We start from the raw sequence: 23099 nt of genomic DNA, 5'->3' as shown, positions 1-23099 counted from the left end.
ATGAAGGTTTGGCATAAACTTGCCAAAGGGTCATAAATTAAGCAAAGAAAGAAAAAAGAGGCAGAGTAGGAAGCTGCAATATGTTTACACTTCCCTTCCTCAAGTATTGAATTTCTCGAAGAGGCAGGTAGAATTACCTCTGCAAGGGTTGAATACCTCTGAGGGTGTCCAGCACATCACAGAAATGGCTTAAAGAATTTAGTGAGGCGGCATGGTTGGGTATGTCTTGTAAAATCAAAGAGATTTTAATAAAAGAAGAAAATAATACAAAAACAAAGAACAAAGCCGAGCACAGTGTAGGGACAGGTCCCATACACCTGCTAAAACACCTCGAGAACGCACTGAGAAGCCTCGTGCTCTCTTGTAAGTATGGAATGATTTTGGTGGGTTTTTTGACAGACAGCCCAATAGAGAATAGCTGCTTTTCTGAAAAACAGGTAAAGAGACCTATCAGTGTTTTTGTCTTGACAGTGAAACTTCTAGTGTTCTTCCCTTAAAAGGTGAGTCTTAAACCTTCCCTATGTGGAAACATCTGCTCAGGTGTGGAAATGCATTCCTACACTCAAGATTTAAGTGAGGACAACAGATCTGCCCCATCCCTGGGATTGTCCAAGGCCAGGCTGGATGGGGCTTGGAGCAACCTGGGATGGTGGAAGGTGTCCATGCCCATGGCAAAGGCTGGAAACAAATGGGCTGCACAGATGGACAGGGGGAGAAATGGGTTCACACAGAGAGAGATCCCCACCAAAAACCATCACAGGGAAAACAAATTCAGCTTCTGCACTGACCTGGGGGCTGCAGGGCTGCTCCTCCTGGAAGTGGCTCCATGGACATCACAGAAGCTTACAGCAAATTCCTGCAGAAGACACCCCTGTATCCCCCTCACCACCACAACCTGGCCATGCAAAGCCAATCCAGTAGGGAAACATCTACCAGGGTTTGGTTGTTTATCCTTCCCCAAAGCCTCACAGTTCAGAGGATCTGCTGTTATTTTATTATTCCTCTCCGCCCCCTGTTATTTTTTTAACAGCTTCCCCTCTAAAATTTTTTAAAATAACAATTTCTCTGCATGCAACCAGTGTGAAAACATAGTTTCCTACCTCAACCCATGTGGTTAGGAAGCCCTTATTTAAAATGCTTTCTCTCTCCCCACCTCCTTCCTGTACAAAAACAACCCAAACAAATAAAAGAGTGAGTTGTTTTGGTTTTTTTTTTGAAAGTTGGCAGCAGTTTTCAGAGCTCCCACTGTCATTTCTTTAAGATCTTCAACTTGTTTGTTTAAATGTTCATGTCTTTAGGCCTTTCTTCCTGCTTTTATTGCTGGAAACCATGAGAGCTGCTATTTGTTCCAGAAAGTAGATTTATTATTTCTTCTCTACCCCAAATATGACTTTCCTTCCATTTAAAGTAAAAAACTCAATTTACTCTTCCAATATGCACTTTATCTCCTGTGACTTAGAGCCCCAAGCTGTGAAACAGCACATCTTTTGTGGGTTGTGACAATTGAAAATCAAGAGTAGAAGGCACTCTATAAAATTTAGGTGATGCATGCCCCAAACAGCTGCAATCTCATCAGTTCCAGGGTATGGCCTGATATGATGGGAGGCAATATGCCATAACAAAATGTTATATAAACAAGGATAAATATGCATTTTGCCTTACACCATATCAAACCTTGTCAGAAGGGAGCTGGCTGGGGACTTTGCAGATAACAGCAGTTATGTGGTGGGTATCTGAAATTTTAATGAGGGTTTCCCAGGTTCGGGGATGCATCTTCTGAAAGGACAGTGGGGTGGGTGTTTGGGAGCCTGGCTGGAGTGTGTGAGAAAGGTCAGCCCTGCTGCTGCCTCTGGCTGAAGAGGGAGGTGTCACTGTGCCAGAACAATCCCAAAGTGACACCTTGGGTTGGCAGGGAGCAGAAGGTGTGCACAAAGTCGTTGGGAAAAGGGGCACCTTCACTCACAGATGTGCACAAGACCTGAGATCATTTGCCCAAATGAAAACTTCACCCAAGGAGTACATTCACTTAGTGAAAAAATACTCCCATCAAATGCATTTTTCTTAGTTTCCACCAAGAAAACGCCCAGTATAGAATAATGACAGAAAAATCCAGGAGACTCTGAGAAGGTGAATGTCCAGGATTACTTCTTTCTGTGTCATTTCAACAGACAGGAGGAGGAATTTGAATCCAGCCTCCCCGCACCTCACAGCAGAGCTCCAGACACCAGACTCTGTGTGTTCTAAGGAAGCCATAGGGTTGTTCTCTGTTTGTCACCAAAAATGCATTTACAAAACTTCATTTCTGTTCTATAGCAGCCTGGAAAATACATTTTGAAACCTGAATTTTCCCCTAAACACAATTCTGGACTTCTCGCTATTCTGCTTCAGAGATCAGCATCTGAAATGGTGCAATGGTCTTTTGATTACCTTCAGAGTCCTGGTTCATCTGTATATGTAAAAAGGTATTTCAGGTCGTTCAGTTGTAAATAGAAAGATGATTTCTGGCAGACACTGAAATGCATGTGGGAATTTATTTATTTTCCACACTGAAAGAAGTTCTTCCTGCGAACCAATCCTGCCCTGAACCCAGCCACAGTTATTGGCTGCCAACCACGCTGTCCTTTTGAGATACATAACCACTACAATAAAGAAGAATACAAAGAAGGATTCATGATAAGAAAACCCGGGTAAAAAAAAAAAAAAAAAAGAAGACTTCTGTGATGATTGTGTCTAAAGATTTCTAAATTCAAAGAGAAACCGTTAAAAACCCGCGATAAAAGAAATTCTGCTTCTAATGAAAGCTTAGTGGTGCACAACCACTCTGACAAGGAGCATATGGCAGATAATCTGAAATATTTCAGGATCCCTACGAGTTTGTAGTACTATAGATTGTGATATCAGAGTTTTGGAAGTATACTAGCTCCTGATAGTCCTCGTGATTTTTCTTTTCCGTGTGAATTATTTTAAGATAAAACCTCACCTTAGAGGAATAAATTTCTTTTTTCCACCTGTTGGTTCTGGGACAGCCTGGGCACTGTTATAATTTTACAGTGCTGTGAGTGTCTTCCATGGCAAGAGGGGAACAGTGTGAGAGGGAAATTGATAGGATATGAGGATGGTTAAAATGGGCCTCTGCAGGGGTATTTCAGAGAGACAGCCTGGTTTGGCAGCATTTTCTCCACACACTGAACAGCAAAAAGAACAAATCAAATATCTTTATCACCTGTCACAGATGTAGATAACTAGACATGAGGCAGCAGGAACTTAAGCAGAGATGTGAACAAAAAAAAAATCAAAACCAAAACAAAACCAAAAAACCCCACAACCACCGAAAAAAAAGTACCTCAGTCCAACTCATGACTCCAGACTCCCTGGGATCTTCCCCATAAACAACTACGAGGTTGTTTTAATTTCTTTTTCTGGAGTTTGACTCCACTCTGACAGGCCTGTGTGTGTATTTCCCACGGTGTCTCAGTGGAAAAAAATCTGCTTTTAATGGGGAGCAGACTGGTACATCCCAGCAGCCCCAGCTGCAATCAATGCAAGCTACCCAGTGAGGAGACAGCGATGCAAGAACAGAATTCAGCCACTCCCGTCCAGAAGACCGGTGATACCTCAATGGGGTCTGAATAGGATGAGGAAGAGGAGGATCTGGGTCTTCTTCTTTCTTTTTGTCTATTCACTTTCACTAGAAAAATACAGTATTCATATTCTATTTGCCTTGCCTGCACCCAAAGCACACGTGGGCAAGGGTCTGTTTTCTGTCTCACGTTTGCTGTTATAAAATTTATAAATGACTCCACTATTTCTGCATTTTCTCCCTCTGCATTTTGATCCCTGAATCTGAGGAAATTAGGACCATATGGCTGAAAATATCAGCAGCTTCTGTTGATTTTTCTCCCGCTAAGAGATGTTTTAAGCCTCATGACAGGCCACATGCAGTAGGCAAATACAGTTTCAAAAGAGCCTGGCTGAGACAACCATTCAGTACTATCCTATAAATGGATCGCAATCTTAAAAGTAAATAAAACTGCATTAGGTCTGGGGAGAAAGAGGAAGAGCTTTAGTTAAGAAGGATTTTAAAGCTGCTTCTTCTTTGAAGTAGTTTTATTGCAAATCATCTCACGGTGTAAAACTCAGCATTAAAACTCATGTCTTCTTCTCAGATCACCAGTGTGGAGTTCACCCAGACTTTGTGGAATCAAGAAGCAGACTTTGTACATCACTGAAGTCTTGCCACATGATGGGAAGCTTCATAATCCATGGATGGTATCAGCTTATCCTGCCAGGTCAGACTGCATGAGTGGTTTGGAAAATCACTAAATTTGGGGTGAGCTGTGTTGACTTAGCACATGTTGACTCCCATCATAGACTGGCTTTGGAAAAGCTCTCTGTCCTGGATTGGAAAGACTGCTAAGGAAGGCAGGAGCCTCCCTTGGAATGGGGAATGTAAACCTCCTCCCTCTGAATTATTACAATTTTGAAATGGAAGGGCTGTCAGGCAAAGATATGGGAATAGGAATAAAAGTTCTTTACTAGGAATATTAAAATAAAAATGTAGTAGTATCAAAAAGGCAAACAAACCAAAAAAGAAAACACTGACAGAGTCAGAATACAACCTGACACCCTGTTGGTCAGGGTGTTGGTAGCAGTCCAGTCAAGTCCTCCTGGAGTGACAGATGTGGTTCCGTTGGAGCAGAGATGATCCTGTGGAAGGATGTAGTTTTCCTCAGAAGGTCCAGTGGTGCTGAGATGGGCCTGGTCTTCCTCTGGGAACCCAGTGCAAACAGGCTGTGCTGGTGTTCTGACTCTCAGGTTTTATCCAGGTAGGAATGCTCGGCTCCTCCTGCTGGGTGGAGCATCTCCCAATGGGATGATGTAATTGTATCAGTCATGCAGTGAGCCTTGATGGCCCATTACCAGCAGATATCCCCTGGAGGGAGGATGGGTCATGGAAGAGATAAAGAACACTGCCCCACCTGGTTTTAACAGCTGGTAATAGAATACATACTTTTGGTTACATCTTGCATTGCAACCTAAGACACTGCCACACCATATTTTTGGAGGACTTGTGTTGCTCCACCATGGAAATACTCAAAACATACACACAGTGGGCCAAATATTTCACCCCACAGATCTGTTCTTACATTACTTGGCAATGAAGCAGTGGCCACAGAGCATCCCAGAACGCCCCAGCGGCAGAGGAACCATGGAAAAATGGTCTTTCCATTAGCAAGGCCACCTTTAGAGGGCTGGTGGCAGTGCCAGGACCTGAGTGCTGAAATCCTGAGTGCCATTTCCTCTTCTGAGCAAATACAAAGAATCCTCAGCGATTCTTCATCAAAAGTGGAGCATTAATTGAATTTCCCTGCTCATTCCTAGTGGGATGACGGTTTGCAATTGTCCTGTAGCTGCATGCCTGACTGTAGCTCTGCTTTATCTCACACACTGTGATTATGAAAACTGGCTGTACAGTGAATCATGCTGTGATTTACTTTGAAGAGGTCAGCTTAAAAAGTTCCCTGAGAGGAATTTTATTAGATGCAAACAGCACCAGGACTGAATTACAATGTAGCCTCAGTAGTCTTATATCCATTTCATCAATATCATTATATTCCTCCCTCTGGTCCACCGTTATAAACTGATTGGAGGTGGTTATTTTGCTTTAAAGTGGACGGGTCAAAAGAAGTTATCTACAAACACAAGGTTAACTGTGCTCCACTGAAAATTATAATAAATAGCTGCAAAGCCTCAGTTACACTCCGTGATAAGTGGATAGAGGGTGTAATGGAAGGGCAGATGTAGAAAGTATAATTTAGTAATCACTCAGCCCAGAGATTTGCTGCATCTTTACCAATGGGTAGGAAATGATCAGGCCACTGGATAATGAAATAACCATTTCCCTCTTCATTTGAGCCAGATCTTCCTAAAGCCTGTGTCTGTGCATGTCCTTCTTGGCTAAACAGAATAAATCACAAGTACTGATGTAAGACACAGTACAGAATTAGTGTTTGGTGCTCCACTGGCACGTGATTTCATTGACCACCTTCTGCTTGAGGACAAGACCCTGAACTAGAACCCTTGGATCAATCCAGTACAGTCTGTGTAGGCTGTGAGATCTTGTGGAGAAAGAAATAGATCCCCATGAGGGTGGTGAGGCCCTGGCACAGGGTGCCCAGAGAAGCTGTGGCTGCCCCTGGATCCCTGGAAGTGTCCAAAACCAGATTGGACAGGGCTTGGAGCAACCTGGGACAGTGGAAGGTGTCCCTGCCCATGGCAGGGAGGTGGGACTGGATGATCTTAGGGGTCTCTTCCAACCCAAAATCAATTTGTGTTTGATTTGAATATAGTAGGGGAATCCCTCTCTCATGTCCAGAGTAGCTAGGAAAGATGATTATTTTTCTGTGTTACCTAATAGGAAAGGAATAAAGGACACAAAAAACAGTTCAGCAGGTTTGCAGGAAATTTGCTGTTTGTACCAGGAATAGATGCCTTTCACCCACCGATCTACACGTGCTCTTCACAACACTATATCTTTTATTATTCCTAAGGACACTGCAGAGCTATTAAATAACAAAAACTTTGCTGCAGTACTGCCTGGTCTGCCATCTTTAATCACATCACTCGAAAATAGTTTATGCAAATCCAAGATTGACTTGGAGAATCCCTAAATCTCTCCTTCCCAAAGTGGAGATGGGCAGGGAAAATGCAGCATTTCCTGGCGTGGCAGAGCGCTCTGGCAACCTGCCCGTAGATCTGGCAGGGTGGGCATGGACACACCTGGCAGGAGGGCAGAATTAGGGAGTATTTTGAGGATTGGTGCATTCCTGCTCTGGAAGAGGCAGTGGTAATATTGTATTCAGTGAGTAAATGCTTTTCCACACACAGGTATTTGGGCACAGTTCTCCACATACCTCACAAGGATTGTACGTAGTCCTGTGCCACCAACATGCAGAAAATACTTGGGTATCATCTAAAATGATAATAAAAAATAAAGAAACTTGAAAAAATAGAAAAATAATCATATTTTCTGAATTCTACCTGTTCCTGCTTCTTGAATTATCCATGTTATGAACTCTTCAGAAAACACTATTTGTATCTATAGCTCAATATTTTGTATGGCTCATTAGCCAACTTTTGATTGTAATGATTCTGTATTCAAAGAGCCAGTGGTGCTCAAAGACATCATGTTATATACCTAAAATCACTTTTAAGATGACTGTGAATTGCAAAATTAGTATTCTAATGAGGATGTCATCAATTTCTAAGTTGATTTTCAAAATTCTGCCGCTACAGTTTCTGTGAGAATGGGAACTGTTGAAAAGAAAATACCATTGTGATTTAAAAGCAGTTAAAATTAAAATGTTCATGAAATCTTTCCCTGATACTGGCCCAATTTAGGATGAAGAGGCCCCAGCTCTCAATTCTTTTTCTTTCACAATGCCTGAGCTAATGTAATTCAAGGTATATGATTAATTGATTTTAGATTTATTAAAACCTGCACTAAACCACAGCTTTATGTCAGAAAGGCAGCACTAAAAGTCAGGGAAACATTGTCATTTGAATCCCTCTAAAGATATAATTGTATATCATCTGCATATAATTAGAAGCAGGTGCACTCTCATGCAACAAAGAGGTAGCACTAAAAAATTCAGTAAAACAGAAGTTTGAGATACACAAAACACTTCCAGAAGATAATTAATCATCCTGGGACACCATAAAGACAAATTAAATGGAGTATAGCATGTTGGGAAAGTTCATTTGTAAATTTTCCTGAATGACTTAAAAACTGTGAACTGCCAAGAACGGAGGTGATGGATCAAAAAAGGTGCTACAGGAAACTGGAGGTGGGGAGAGAATTTGCTTGTGTTAAAATGTAAACCCCTAGGGTCTGTACTTCATTCCTTGGGAAGCATCCACAGGATGCCAGTCCCTGGCACCTGCACCTGTTCTAGCTGTGGGGAGAAATTTGGGATTTATGCCTAAACAAAAAAGGTCCAACTCTTGCCATCACGCTTGCCCAGACAGTTTCTTGCCACTCTATTGCTTCTTTTCATTTTCCAACTCATCATTTACTTTCTTGACCCAAAGTCCATTCATATCAAGGGGAGTTTTTCCAGCAATCAGTTTGGATTAAATCCCAATTCATCCATTCCCAAGAAAGTGAGTCTAGACCTATCTGACTGCTGTAAAATCAGCATTCAGAAACAGTCATTCAGACACAGAATGGTTGTTCACTTCTTGTTTTTTACTGAACTCTGTAGAATCAGATATTTGTTCAATGAGCAGCTGTTCTGCACCTATATTCTTATGTGCACAATATTATATTATTGTTATTTTTCATCTTTTATTCATCATTCTCCTATGAGACCTCACTGATTTTTTTATTTCTTTTTTATTTTCTTTTTTTTTAAGAGAACCACAATTTCTCAAGAAATCTTATTTTTCTCTTTGCCCGGCATTTTGCAGTCATTGGTTTTTCAAACAGAACAAAATTCACACCAGTATTTTTGGCTATTGTCTTCTTTATTTTTCCCCATCTTTCTTTTCCCCATGGCTTTTAAGAGATAATGTGGAAGAAAAATGAAAATCCAAACACATTTTATTTGGTCAATAAACTAAACAAAAATTCCAAATAAATTACGATAATTTCTTTTTTGAATCATCCCTACTTTCATATTTCAGACAGCTATTCAGGGAAGAAGAATACTCTGTCTCAATCAGAAAAAGAAAAAATACCCCTTAAATCTAAATAAATAGTGCATGAACACGTCATGAGCTGAGATGGGTTCACTTAAATTAGTATTGAACAACTCCAGACAAGAAATAAGCATGCAAGAAATTCAGTGTGATTTACAAATTATTTGAGAACAGGAAAAGAGCAGTCAAATCTACGGGATAACTGATTAATTGTAATTAGAATGTGGGTCCCTGGTCATGCATAGCAAATTTCCCACTGGTCTGATTTCACTGAAAATAGGGTTTGGTCCCTGTTAATGAAATCTCTCATCAAGTCAATTGATTTTTAGTTCTTCTAAGGAAAATATTTGGTTCAGTTCAGCAATAAAAACTCTCCCCATTACCTAAAAATCTTCATTAAAATGTCACATTATTTCTGTAAAAATGAGAAAAAAGATGTTTTTTACAGAACCTGTTGCTGTTTGACAAATGTATTTGGATCTCTGGTAGCACAACACAGATGGGCATGACAGAGGCCCAAATAAACGCATATTGATGGATTTATTTCATTTAATTGAAGTTTTGCACCGACATACTCAAGGGTGTGTATTTATAACAATCTCTTTCTCCATTAGTGCAGAAAGCCAGCTGCAGAGGTGGATTTTTCAAGAAAATCCATATTTTTTTGTACATGGCTTGAGAGGTGAATCAGCTGCCAGACCAGGTGATCTTCAGTGTGGCAATTGTAAAGAAGTAGTAAAGAAAAGAAACTAACCTGAATGTACCAAAACGGCTCCAAAATTCAGATGTTTCCCTTCAAACTATCTAATTCACTGGTATTTCCACTGTATTTGCCTAATTTTTTCAGTCTCTGAAAAAGTCACACAAGAGTTTTGGCAGGAATTTTGGGGTGCATGGGGGAAATGAGACTCACACTCACAGGTTGGAGAGAAGGAAGATTGGAAATCGTTGGTGTGAAATCTTAAATTAAAAATTATTTCAGCTTCCTAACTGTGAGCAAACAGAAAATAAATAAGCAGAAACAAAGGAAATGCTGCTTGTTTGAAAGCAGTAATTTACTCATTTTCCAGCATTAATTTTTTTTTTTTTAATAAATCACAGGTAGAATACTTCCATAATTTTGGATCAAGAAATGAACAACCTGAAGATGTATTAGTTGTCCAAATGTTGTGAGATAATTACTGAGGCACAGAAATCACCCAGGAAGCTGATCACACAGTTTAACCCAATGATTTGCACAGGTAAAGAGGCAGAACCCAGCACTGGAGAACTTGGAGTTCTCACAAGAAGCACAAAGGGAGAAAAGTGCATTAAAACCCCAAAATGTCTCAGAAAATTTTGGAGAGGCGAAAGATTTTGTGGCTAAAAGTGAAGTGCACTGAAGCAATATAGTGCAAAGCACAATATTGGAGAGCTCTGATGAGTGTCACAGACAGTCAGGCTTGTAGTAAATAAATGTTATTAGGCTGCCACAATTACAGCATCTTCCTGTTTTCAGGCTGGTTGAGCCATCTGGCATGGGCATCCAGATAAAAGTTATGCAATTATTAAAACAAGCTAAATTAAATTAACTTAAATTAATCACAGTGTACGAAAATAACTGGCCAGAAGCATTGAATCACAGTTGTTTTGAACAGGATGACCTATTTTTCTGTTTTTCCTGGGCTTCTCTGATTATGAGATAACATGTTCTCTTTGAAACCGGTGGCAAAAGTCCAGCGGAGTGAACAGAAAGATGCGCACAGGATAATATCTCCCTCGTACACTACCAGTGTGACATGCACAATAAACAACATGCACCTAAAGAGGGGCACAGATGGGGTTTTTATTCCTCTGTTTTGATGCCATATCGGATGTGAAGATATCACATTGCAGCAAATTGTTTCCCATGCTTTTTTGGGAAGATCCAGAAGACTTTCATTCCCTTAGAGTTTGTGTCCTTCAAAGGGTTCATAACTAGGTGGTTTTTTACTCAGATGTTTCCAAGATGATTAAAGTTTAAATGCTTAATTTGCCACAAAATTAGGGGGTTTGTTACAAATTCAGCCAGTCTTTTGGTGACAATGTGTTTAAAAACAGTGTAAAAAATGACTAACTGAAAATGGCTTGGCTTAAAGTGCTGAAGAAATTGGGAAGGCATTCAACTAACAGCCTCCCAGAGCTGCTAGGAATAAGAGCAGTTGAGAAGGAGAATCCCAAGAAGGAGAATCCTGAAGGATTTATTTCTGTTTTTACCAAACCTGCTTGCTGGTACATGGAGGGAGAAGCCAGCATCCTGCCTGCTGCTTCCTCAGAGGGAGCCTGGCTCCATGTTTAGGGAGGTGCCTGTGTCCTACTGATCCAGCAGGATGTGCTTTCCACACGGGAAGCTCCTGACAGGTGCCTGAACCCCAGCACTGAGGACAGAAGGAGAGTAGCTTCCACAGGTCAGGTCATGAGCATCCTCAGCTTTTGCTACAGAGCCTCCGAATGCCTTCCTTCACCCTAAAACCCAGTAAAAGCCACCCAGCAAGGATGTGCAGAACCTCCTACAGCACAGGCAGAAGCTCCAGATGAGTTCTATTTGGCTTTCAGATTTTTTCATCTCTTTGGCCCTTTTCCCCAAATTACATTGGTTTTAGGTAAAGCTTTTTACAGAAGTGCTTCCAATCTATGCCTGCACTGCATAAAGAGCCAGTTCAACCAGTTTGATGCATCGGATTGGAATCCCCACCGCAGTTAAGATGTGCTGTTTATTTGCGTTTATGCTCCTCATGTGGTATCTTCCCATAGGCAGAACCACATCTGATGTCTTGAAAGGGGATTTTGGGGGCTTCAGGCAAAATCTGTACTAGATACTGACAAGTCTTTTGTTCAGAAGTATTCAGGGAGGAGGTGAAAATTGATTTAAAACAAATCATGTCTTGTAAGTGGGGTCCACACTTCCCAGAATAAAGGATGGGAATATGCCCAGGAAAGATGGAAAGACCCTCATCTACCCAGATTTCTGAGAGACCTTTGAGATGGTCCCACATGACACCCTTCTGTCCAAATTGGAGATAACCCAAATTTGGTGTATGGAGTACCCAGTGGATAAAGAATTGGCTTGACGGACACATCCAGAAAATTGTGCTCAGTGGCTCCATGCCCAGGTGGAGGCTGGGAATGAGGGGTGTCCCTCAGAGCTCTGCCTTGGGACCAGGGCTCTTCATCAGTGACACAGAGAGTGGGATTGAGGGCACCCTTGGTGACTCTACAGGTGACATAAGGAGTGCAGTTGATGCAAGAAAAGAACACAGACATCCAGGGGGACCTGCATAAGCTGGGGAAGTGGGACCAGGAAACTTCCTGTCCAAGACAAGAGGCTGCACCTTGGTCAGAGCCATCCCGGTTCTGGCTTCTCCAGCACAAGAAAGTCCTGGACCTGTTAGAGAGGGTCCAGAGGAGGCCACGGAGCTGCTCCAAGGGCTGGAGCCCCTCTGCTCTGCAGCCAGGCTGGGAGAGCTGGGGGTGCTAACCTGGAGAAGGCTTCAGGGAGAGCTCAGAGCCCCTTGCAGGGCCCGAAGGGGCTCCAGGAGAGCTGGAGAGGGACTGGGGACAAGGGATGGAGGGACAGGACACAGGGAATGGCTTCCCACTGCCAGGGGGCAGGGATGGATGGGATATTGGGAGGGAATTGTTCCCTGTGAGGGTGATGAGGCCATGGCACAGGGTGCCCAGAGAAGCTGTGGCTTCCCCTGGATCCCTGGAAGTGTCCAAGGCCAGTGTGAACAAAGTTTGGAAGGTGGACTGGTCTGTGGAATGCATCTCTGTCAATGGCAGGGGTTGGAACATGATGGTCTTTGAGATGTCTTTCCACCCAAACCATTCTGGAATTCTATGGTTCTGTGTTTTTCACTGGAAAAGTTTTTAACTTTCTTAAATAGGAACTGTAAAAATACAGTCAGTGGAAAGTTCTGTTTAAAAATCAAGCCTAAACTTGCTGTTCATCACTTACCTAACAAAATTAAATTGCAGAGCTGTAACAGTCTTGGAGAAACCCAGCTGTGAAATATGTGACTTGGACCACTATGAAGTAAAACGTTAGACAGAGGGGATTCTACAGCTGTAATTAGATTTCAAGCATAAGGAACTGCAATTTTACAAACTTCTTCTCCTTCCAAATTGTAGAAAAGCCCTTTGGAGTAAAGCTGGTTATCAGCATACCAGTCTGCGGAAATAAAAATGAATAAATTAATCGCCCAAAATGACAGAAGCCTTTACAATAGGAATCCTATCTCTAATAGCATTGTTATTACCATTATAATTGTTACAATAATTTTTCTTTTACAATCTCATAAGTCTGTTTCTCATATGGGCATTTAATTCAGCTTCTCTTTCAATTAAATATCATTCTTCTTCTGTCTTGGCCTCAGTAGATTTGCCTAAAGTATTTTCTTTTATAAATTCTCCCTTTCTGAACGTGATCCTTTAAGGTACCGTGGTTATCTGTCGGGGAGAGGGATTAGGAGTCTGGAGGAGTGATCCTCCTTGGCCTTCTTGTTTGAGATTTGTGAACTTGAGCAAAGCACCACAAAAAAACAACAAACAAAGAAGCAGTACCTTGGCCCTCACATTTCTTCTTTGAATCACTGAGTTTTGCAAAAGGAAGGGACTAAATGTAAGCCTAACTCTTTTTTTTCCCACAAATAACATTTCAGATCTTCAGCTGGAAGTCCCTAGAAGTGCTAATTATTTTTATTACAGCATCTCTGTATAAACAATCCTGCTGAACAATCAAACACTGCAGCCTTTTATATTTTTTTATCTGGTTTGCTCCACTAGGATTAAAGACAGCAGTTACTAGCAAAAGCCTTAGAGATCCCTCGTGACAGTGAGGAGCAGAGGGTTAAAGTCAGCTATTTGGAAATGTCTGCCTAAAAAACACCCACCAGACACGTCAAGTGCCTGCGTGTGTGTACCAGGGAGCATCGTGTCAGCCATCTGCATTTGCCAGCTAATAAACCCCTGCACAAATCCCTGATTTATATGCATACCTCGAGGTCTGGACACACCAAAAGTGGCAAGGGCAAATCCATGTGAACAATTGCATTGGCCTCACTTGGAAAATCTGGCTCCCTCTGTACATTTTGAGAAAGAGGCCATCTTCCTCCTTCCTCCTTCCTCCTGAGTGATTAATGCTGTAATGACCGAGACAGACAGGAAGCACAGGGAAAACAGGTGAGCGTTTAAAAGGGGCAAGAGAGAGAGTTCCCATCAGATGATTAATCAGACAAATGAGTTATTTGGAGAGAACTGTTTGCATGCAGCTGAGTTTTCTAAGATGTAATGAAGTAATTGCATTATGAAAATAATCAGCTGCTCTGCATTCTGATCATTAGACGCTGATGATATAATTGTGGTATAATGAAAAGCAGTCTGGTGATTATTCCATAGAGAAGTTCTCTGCAGATAATATTCAAATTTACTTTATTTTGGCATCTTTTCAAAGAAGCTGTAAGTACAATATAAACAGCTGGACGGTGAGGTAATGTTATTAGAAGTTCTGAAATATGTCCCCTTTTTAAACTATAATCTTGAAAAATTCTTTGAGCTTATCTGCATAATGCCAACTGAACTTGTTTGTGCTTTATGGCAGCTCACTTTGTTCTATTTCCTTTGGGAACCAGCAGTTGGTTTTTTTGGTGTTTTTTTTTTCCCCTCTGAATAATTAATTAGAAACCATCCTGAAAACATACAGAATCAATTCTCTTGTACCCTGAATTTTATTTTACCACTTACTCTCTTCTACTGACACACTATGATAAATGCCAACATCATGTGTGACAGGTGACTGACATTTATGGCCCTTTGCAGGGTAAAACACCAGTCTGATCTTCCTCCAGATGTAATTTCACTGCTGTTTGAAAGCGAGAATGCTGGATTTTCTCAAGTTAATCATAGATCTCCAAAGCAGGCACCTGGTATCTAAATTGGGATTGCCTTCCCAATTTTTTGACAAAAGTCAGCCCATTGGGCTTTGATGGGACAAACAGCTCTAGGCAAAAATCTGCTTTCCTCCTGAACATCTGGTAAGTTCTGAGGAAATTAATCTCCCGGCCAAATAGGAAATCCAAGTTATTTTGCTGTCTTGTTAAAAGTTGTGTATTTCCCTGCTATCACCTCAGTATTTGAATGCACCTTGAACAGTAAAGTGTAGTTTTATGCTCTGCTGAATATATTGCTTGCAGGGAAATGTCTGGGCTACAACATGGGCTAATCTTTGACTGGTAACAAGCTCTTTGTTTTCTACTCACAGTTCCTTCATTATCCTTCCCCAGACAGACATGTAACTGCAGCCCTGGTTGATGGGGAATAGTGGTGAGAAAGCAGAATTGAACATCGTGCTACTCAGTAAGAACCATTAGTTTCCCCTTGCTACAAACAAGCGTTTCCAACCTCAGAATTTCCCAGCTGATTTAAATCCCCTCCCTGCCTTTCTATCCATGATACACATGGCTGTTTTTTGAATTTGCTCTCTAATGCAAAGAGAAAAAATTGCCAATTCAGTGTGGCGTTAAGCCAGCCAAGTCTAGTAGCATGAACAGGGAGAGGGAGTGCAAAGGGAAATAGTAAGTGTTGGACAGGGGCTCCCGAGATTTTGACCTTGAATGTCCTCCTTCAGTATCGAAAATATGCTAAATACAAAATTCTTGAGTTGAGGTTATCTTGAGTTCTTAAAGAACTTTTTTTTTTGTAGTTACAGCCTTGCATAGCCAAGCTTGCACTGTTTGGGAGGTCACTGTGCTCCCTGAGTCAGTTTGTGTTTGTTCCACTTAGACCTGTTGTAAAACCAGAGTAATCAAATGGTTTTAATGCACAAAACCACCTCCATCTTCTCTCCTTCTCAGGGCTTCAAAACATATGTTTATAACTTCTCTACCACACCTGTGATGCGCTGAATCAAGTAAGAAGGCTGGAATAAAACACTCTGTTTCATTTGATAATGTTTTAACAGGGGAAGTAGAAGCCCACACCTCTCACTGACTCTAATTAGAACAGAAGGTAATTGGCAGGGCTGAAAGTAAAGCACCACAAAAAACCCCACAGATGTTTCTTGTTGTCTCAGAAATCTAAAAGAAGGGGGAAAAATGGCAAGACCAGAGCTTGAAAGGCATTTATAAGCTTTTGAAAGGTGCTTAGTTTCCTAATTCTAAATCGGTTTAGTAAAACTTAAGCACCTGTACTTTAAAGCTGTATATATATATATATGTATTTCTCTCCATGATTACTTAAGACAATAACTCCATTTTAGACCTTTACAGCCAGAATTCCATTTCCTGCTTTAACTACTAAGTGTCACTGCCAGATGGAAAGAGGTAGAAAAAGCCAACAGGAACTTTTGCAGACTCCAAATGCACTAAAGTTGGAGTGGATATATCTTAGCCTGTTGGCCTCTGGAGTTGATTGCTGACTTGCTTTTCCTGACTTTCCTGCTGCAAGGGTCTCCAAATGGCATTGTTACTCTAAAGTGCCGTAACAAGGAGTAACGACCGTGACTCCCTCCTCATTACATTTCTTTCCAGGGAGCTGGGTTTTTCATGTAACTGCAAGGTAAGTTTCTGAGATGTTGTTTTTTCAGTGCTTTTTATTTTACTGCAGTAATCAAAGAGAAAAATCATTTCTTTGACGTGTTATGTGAATCCAACAGAGAAATGCTGGAGGGAGATTTCAGGAATTGCTGGCTGTGTATTCTGCTGGCAGCAGACAGGAAGGATTGGGATAATTCCTGCACTTTTGATGGGTTGTGCTATCTCCAGATATTGCTGAATCATTGAGGCCATAGAACTTCCACCTGGAACTCGTAAAAATGTTGGGGGCAAGCAGCATTTCTGTCTAAAATTTACTGCATTGAAGCACGTACTGAATTAACTTTTTTTGTTTCCTATTCAAATGCTGCCAAGGAGAAAATTGCTGGATATACCTACAGGGTTTTTCCTCACTATCACCCTCCAGTCTATCTAAGACACAAATAAAGCTCTGGATATGTGTGTCTTGTAGATAAAAAGAATAATCTTTCGCAGTTTTTCGCTGCTCTATAAATTGATTTATTGCATAGTATGAAGTGAAAGACAGTTTCATCACTTACTGGGTATTGACATCATCTTTAGATTGAACAGCAGAAGTAAACCTGTGAATGTCCAAGTGACACAGTCTCAGATGAATCATGGATACGAATGAGGTGGGGAAAAGTCCTGGGAGACATCAGTGCTGTTGACAGGCTGTAATAAAGACAGGTTGTACCTCTGTCATTGTTTACGTCTACGAGAAGGGTCCTCAGAGAAACTATAGCAGAACATCTGTATTTTAAGTATTTTAAGACCAGAGCTCTGCTAACAGCTATGCTTGGCTATGTTATTATTACATGTCCTGCTGGGACAGCACAGTTGATAATATTAAAAATAGTAGTCAAAATTTAAAAACCTACACATCAGCCAAGCTATTTTCTCCTTCCTCCCATGCCCACTGTGCTGAGAAAATCACAGGTATAGTTCAAGAAAGAAATTCTACCCATTCTTACTCCTAATTCACACAGTTTAAACATTCTTCAGAGCAGGGTGTTGGTAACAGATGGATTGTTACAGCGTGTGCCATGAATACCTAGGAAGAATGGAATATATTTTGTATCAATATTGTGATTGGGAAATAAAAATCCTTGTGAAGATTCATTTATGTGAGTAAGCAGAGTAGTCTGGTGGTGTAAACTGGTGGAGTGGTGGGGAACAACAAAGTCATCCCGTGCAATGGAATAACTAGCTCCAACAACTCCATTTCCATAGGCAGGCAATTCTGATTTGTAAATAGCACAGAAGCTAAATTAAGGGAGATATTAATGGCTCAGAGATCAAAACTTCACAGAGGAAATTTTTAGCACTTGGTGTGCTTTTGCAGCCGATCTAAATAAGGTGTTGGGGGAAGTTTTGAATGATCTTTAATTAAGATAGTTTAAGGGAAGCCTTTGCAGTTCAAACTAATCTTTCTGATAATGTATCATACATGTCCTTGGTATCTGCCATAACGTTATCATTTCCTCTGGTAATTATAACCAGCCTCTGTGTAGTGAGACACCCTATCTACAAAGCTTAATGTTTCACACCTCATATTAGGCTCTCCTGCTAAAAGCAGTTTTCTACTGCAATTGGATTTTCATTGCATGTCCCAGCCATATTGACCATGGTCTGTTAGGGCCCATTTCCTCCTCTTCCCAGTCCTAATTGAAAAGCAACCAATTTTCACTGCTTGTAACACACACATTGCTCAGAGCTGAAACATTTTGCTTAAGGCCAACTTTTGGTCTTTGCTAACCATCTTCATTGAGCCCAGAGGGTTGTAACCAGTGGCACAGAGTTCAGCTGGAGGATTGTAGGTAGTGGTGTGCCCGAGGGGCCAGTGCTGGGTTCAGTCTTGTTCTTATTATTCAGCAGTGACCTGGATGAAGGGACAGTGTTCCCTTAGCACGTTTGATGATGATGCAGAACTGGGAGGAATGGCTGATCCACCTGAAGAATGTGGGGCCATTCAGCAGGACCTTGGACAGGTTGGAGAGTTCAGTGAAGAGAAACCCAGTGAATCTCAAGAAAGGAAAATGCAGGGTCCTGTATCTGGGGAAGAATGATGCTGAGCACCAGAAATCCTTCCCTGTGAGGGTGGTGAGGCCCTGGCATAGGGTGCCCAGAGAAGCTGTGGCTGCCCCTGGATCCCTGGAAGTGCCCAAGGCCAGGTTGGATGGGGCTAGGAGCACCCTGGGATAGTGGAAGGTGTCCCTGCCCTTGGCAGGGGGATTGGAAGTGGGTAATCGTCAAGGTCCCTTCTAAGCGAAACCATTCTAGAATCCTGTGATGTTTGAAGAACTAAGATGATGTCCAACAATCATCTACTCGTCTATTTTACCAGTGAAATGTTATCTGAAAAGTAATTGGCGCTTGATTCCTTTGTTAGGACAAAAAAAAAAAAAAAAAAAAAAGTCCTGAATTTTAACAAAGTTCTGAAATTCAAATGCAAATGCAGAGTCCTGCACTTGCGGGGGGAGGCAGGCACCAGCTCCGGCTGACCTGATGAAGCAGCACTGGGGAGAAGGACCTGGGGTCATGGTGGACAAGAAGTGTCCATGACAACCAGTGTGTCTTTGTGCCAATAAGGCCAACAGGACGCCGGGATTTAATAGAGAATTTCCAGGAGGTTAAGGGAGGTGATCCTGCCCCTCTGCTCAACCCTGGTGAGGCACATCTGGAGGGCTGTGTGCAGTTCTAGGCTCCTCAGGACAGGAGGGACATGGAGCTCCTGGCGAGGGTCCAGTGGAGGCTACAGCGATGAAGAGGGGACTGGAGCGTCTCCTTACAGGGAAAGGCTGAGGGAGCTGGGGCTGTTCAGCCACAAGAAGAGACAACTGAGAGGGGATTTATCAATGCATACAAATGTCTTAATGGTGGGTGTCAAGAGGAAGGGGCCAGACTATTTTCTGTGGTGCTCAGCAACAGGACCATGGGCAGTGGGCAAAAACAGAAGCACGTGAAGTCCCACCTTAATACAAAGAAAAACATTTCTTCCTGTGACAGTGGAGCTGACGGCCTGGAGAGATGGTGGAGGCTCTTTCTTTGGAGATATTCAAAACTTGCTTGAGTAGAGTGGTTGGACTAAATGATCTTAGAGGTTCCTTCCAACCACAACCATTCTGCATTCTCTGAAAACTTCCATTTCCATCAATTAAGCCAGGATTTGTCTGCAGCTGTTTATTTGGAAAAGTGGGCTAGGTTTGTGCTTGGAGGCTTTGCTATGTCCTTCCAAGAAGCTGATAACCTTTCCACAAATGCCCTCCCTGAAAGGAAACAATCAGCAGAACGAGAATTAAAATGAGTTGAAGCAGAAAATTAATCAACCAGGAGGCGTTAATGGATTAACTCCTTTCCAGGCAGTGTCCCTTCCAGCATCCCTCCACCTTTCCAAGGACAGGGTGAGCATGAGAAGTGTCCCCTAGCCTGGAGACATGCCTAGCAAAGCCTGGCTCAGCTGGTCAGGGAAGTGTGCCCAGCCTTCTGCACCACTTGCTGAACAAATGATCATTTAATCTCCAATTAATCAGGTCACTTAAGCAAATGCTAAACTGACCCCTCATACTTCTTTCTCTGACATCTGCAACAAAGTGCTGAGAAGCCTGAGTTCCTCAGGGCTTTTCATTTTTTATTTTCCTTTCTGCACTGAAATCAAAGAAGGCCAATGATTCCATTATACTATAGACTATCTGACTCACCCTTACAACTACCTTTAATGTTTTTGTAAACCCTGGGATTGCTAATGTTTAAATCAACAAGAAACAAAATTAGTTCCATCACTCTTTTTATCTGGAACTCAGCAACTAAAAAAAAAAAAAATTCTCACAGTAAAATTGCTTCTCACTCCTAAATCCTGTGCTGTGTCATAATTTAAATAATTCAAAATTCCCACAAAGTCTCTCTGCTCCTGAAGGAGGTAATCTATCAGCTTTTTTCATCGTATTTGCAGGTTAAATATTCACTAATGGTTTATTAGCACATCTATTGTAGATGATCAACTTTGATTAATGTCCAAGTGCTACAAAGTTTCTCATATTTAATAAATATTTTCAGTACTCCCTTATTGCTTTATCAACATAAATTACAATAACTGTCTAATAATTGTAAATCAATACAAACCCTGCAGTAAATCATTCTGAAGCAGAGAGCTGTAAAAAGGGAAATCACAGAATCACTTAGTTTGGAAAAGCCCTCTAAGACCATCAAGTCCAACAATTTCCCCAGCACTGCCCAGGCCACCACCAAACCATGTCCCCAAGTGCCACATATGTGTTTTTTAACCACCTCCAGGGACGTTTCAGTGATGCCATATTTTTCCTGTTCCTTTCCCATGACAATCTAATCCAATGCCAATCTGAACTTCTCTTTCATTCCTTTCTTACACTTTCACTGGTGATTTTTACTTTTTTTTTTTCCTTCCCTGAACCCTCGGCAACTGGGACAGTAAATTGATTAAATCATCACATTTGAATACATTTTTTTAACCTTGTCTCAATTCACTGCGATTTGGAATGTGGGGCATTTGGGTTTTTTTTTGCTACAGGCTGAAGATGCCAAGTGTGATTCTTGAGGTCTCGTGGTAAATTTTACTCTGCCTCTGGCTATCTCTCTATTTCCCTTCTTTTTAGTTATTTTACTGAACCTTGTGTATGCACTGAAACCAACATGCTTTTGTGTACACACCTCAAAGAGAGTGAATTTCAGAGCCTTGGTTTCAGCAGAGTAGGCCTTATGAAAGGACTTCTGAGAACCGCAGGATGGTTTGGGTCGGAAGGGACCTCAAAGATCACCTCATTCAATCCCCCTGCCATGGGCAGAGACACCTTCCACTATCCCAGGGTGCTCCAAGCCCTGTCCAACCTGGCCTTGGACACCTCCAGGGATCCAGGGGCAGCCACAGCTTCTCTGGGAAACCTAGAGATAGAGCAATCTAGATTTAGGTTGGAAGATGTTGCTTTCTGCTGGCTGTTCCCCTGGGTATCCTCCAAGGCAATGGAGAGAGGGAAGTCTTTCTAAATAGCAGTTCCCAAAGTAGTTATCTGAAGCAAGCAGGACACATCTTCCTCCACAAGTGACAAAAAAGGAACGACTAACTTTGATTCAACACCTACCTTTTGGATGGCTGAAGTTAAGGAGGATGAATCATGCTGCTGCTGCTGCGCTGGTTTCCCTCCTCTTTACAGAACAAGGATTTTATTGTTGCTTCTATCTTTACGCAGTTCTTGCCCCAGAATCTCTCCTAGTTTTATGGTCTTGGAAAGACCTATTTTACAGAATCATGCTGTTGAGCAGAAATCACAGACTGGAGACTTGGTATGAGGAGAGCAAAACCCACTGGATTTAACTGCAGGATATGCTGTTTGGTGAACTGCCTTTCAATAAATTTTCCTATGATTATTTTCTCTGGATTGGCCAATCTGTTTAATGTTTCCTGCTCTTTCAAAGTGGGCCATTGTGTCTGGGATGATTTCAGGCTCCTAATGTGAGTGTAAGTACTTTTAACAACACAGTCTTTACTGTGCTGGAGTGAGTCACTCCCTGCCAGCAGAACCGTTAGTTAAAATTACTGCCAGTTCCTGCATTATAAAAAAAGTGATTTTATTTGTCAAAAACCACTTCTCACCAATTCTATTTACTAGGACTGATGTGCCCTCCCTGAACATTTCTGCTACAAAACCTCTGCTCAAGTCTTCCAGTGCTTGATGAGCACAACTTATGACACCCTCCACACACTCCCTTTATAGCTTAGTATCTGCAATTGCCTTGTTGTGTGAAATCAGCCTATCTTAATTTTTTTCTTTTTTTTTTCTTTTTTTTTTTTTACTAAACAAACCAACTATAATTTACAGGGATTAGAAAATGCTGTCAAATTCTTCCCTCTTGCGCAATAAACTGACCTGTCAATATATATTCTTAGCAATATCCTGTAATATTCCCACAGAGATTGGCCCCACTTGAAACTTTTCCCCCAACTTGAAACCACATCCAAAACTTCAGCTGCAGCAATAGATGAATAGATGCAAGACAAGCCAACATATCACAGAAATGAAGATTATAAGAGTATTTAGGTGCTGCTGCTCCGTAGGAAGTTTTCTGGATTTCTTAAAAATATCAAGGACAACCCCCCCACCCCAAAAAAAAAAAAAAAGAACAAGTGATAAAAGAAAAAGTGATGCGTGTGGGAGAATGATGGTCATAAGATATTATTTCTTAGAATCTGTGAGCTGTAGTGTACAAAATGAAGCCCAGAGACATATGTCTGGGAAAGTGTTAAATAACACCAACTCTCCTTTCCAGCAGGCACAAACCAGCCAGCTAGATTGGGAGATGCCATTAAATGAAAAGAAAATAATAGAATTATCATTAGCTTTATTTTTCCCCAAAGGACAGTACAACATCTCAGAAGCCACAGACGTGCACAACTATGGCCTAACATTGAAGATTCTTTGGTTATAAACTCAGAAGACACCAACATGTTCACTTAATTTGAACTTGGTGCAGCTCATACTCTTTCACAGAGCACTTCTTGCATCAAGGCTGTAACTTTCGACAGCATTAGGACTCTTCCAGAAAAACATCCCCAAAGACTCAAAATTATGGGGAATCAATAAGCTGCTTTAGTAATTTGTTACACAGAACCCCCACGGTTTCAAAATGTGTGTTTCATTTCCAAAATGATTTAAGTAATTTTGTCCATTGGCCTTTGCCATGCTTCTGTCAGCCAGATTAAAGAGCTTTCCATTATCAGAAGTCCTCTCTCCGTGTTCCTACTTATAGATTAGAAGGTGACTTAATCATAATCTTTCCTCAGATAAGCTAAACAAATCAATA

This window comes from Chamaea fasciata, unplaced genomic scaffold, assembly GCF_029207755.1.
Source record: "Chamaea fasciata isolate MVZ Bird 193981 ecotype frontalis unplaced genomic scaffold, bChaFas1.0.hap1 SCAF_6, whole genome shotgun sequence".
Taxonomy (NCBI): Eukaryota; Metazoa; Chordata; class Aves; order Passeriformes; family Sylviidae; genus Chamaea; species Chamaea fasciata.
Note: the sequence above shows the minus strand (reverse complement) of the source record.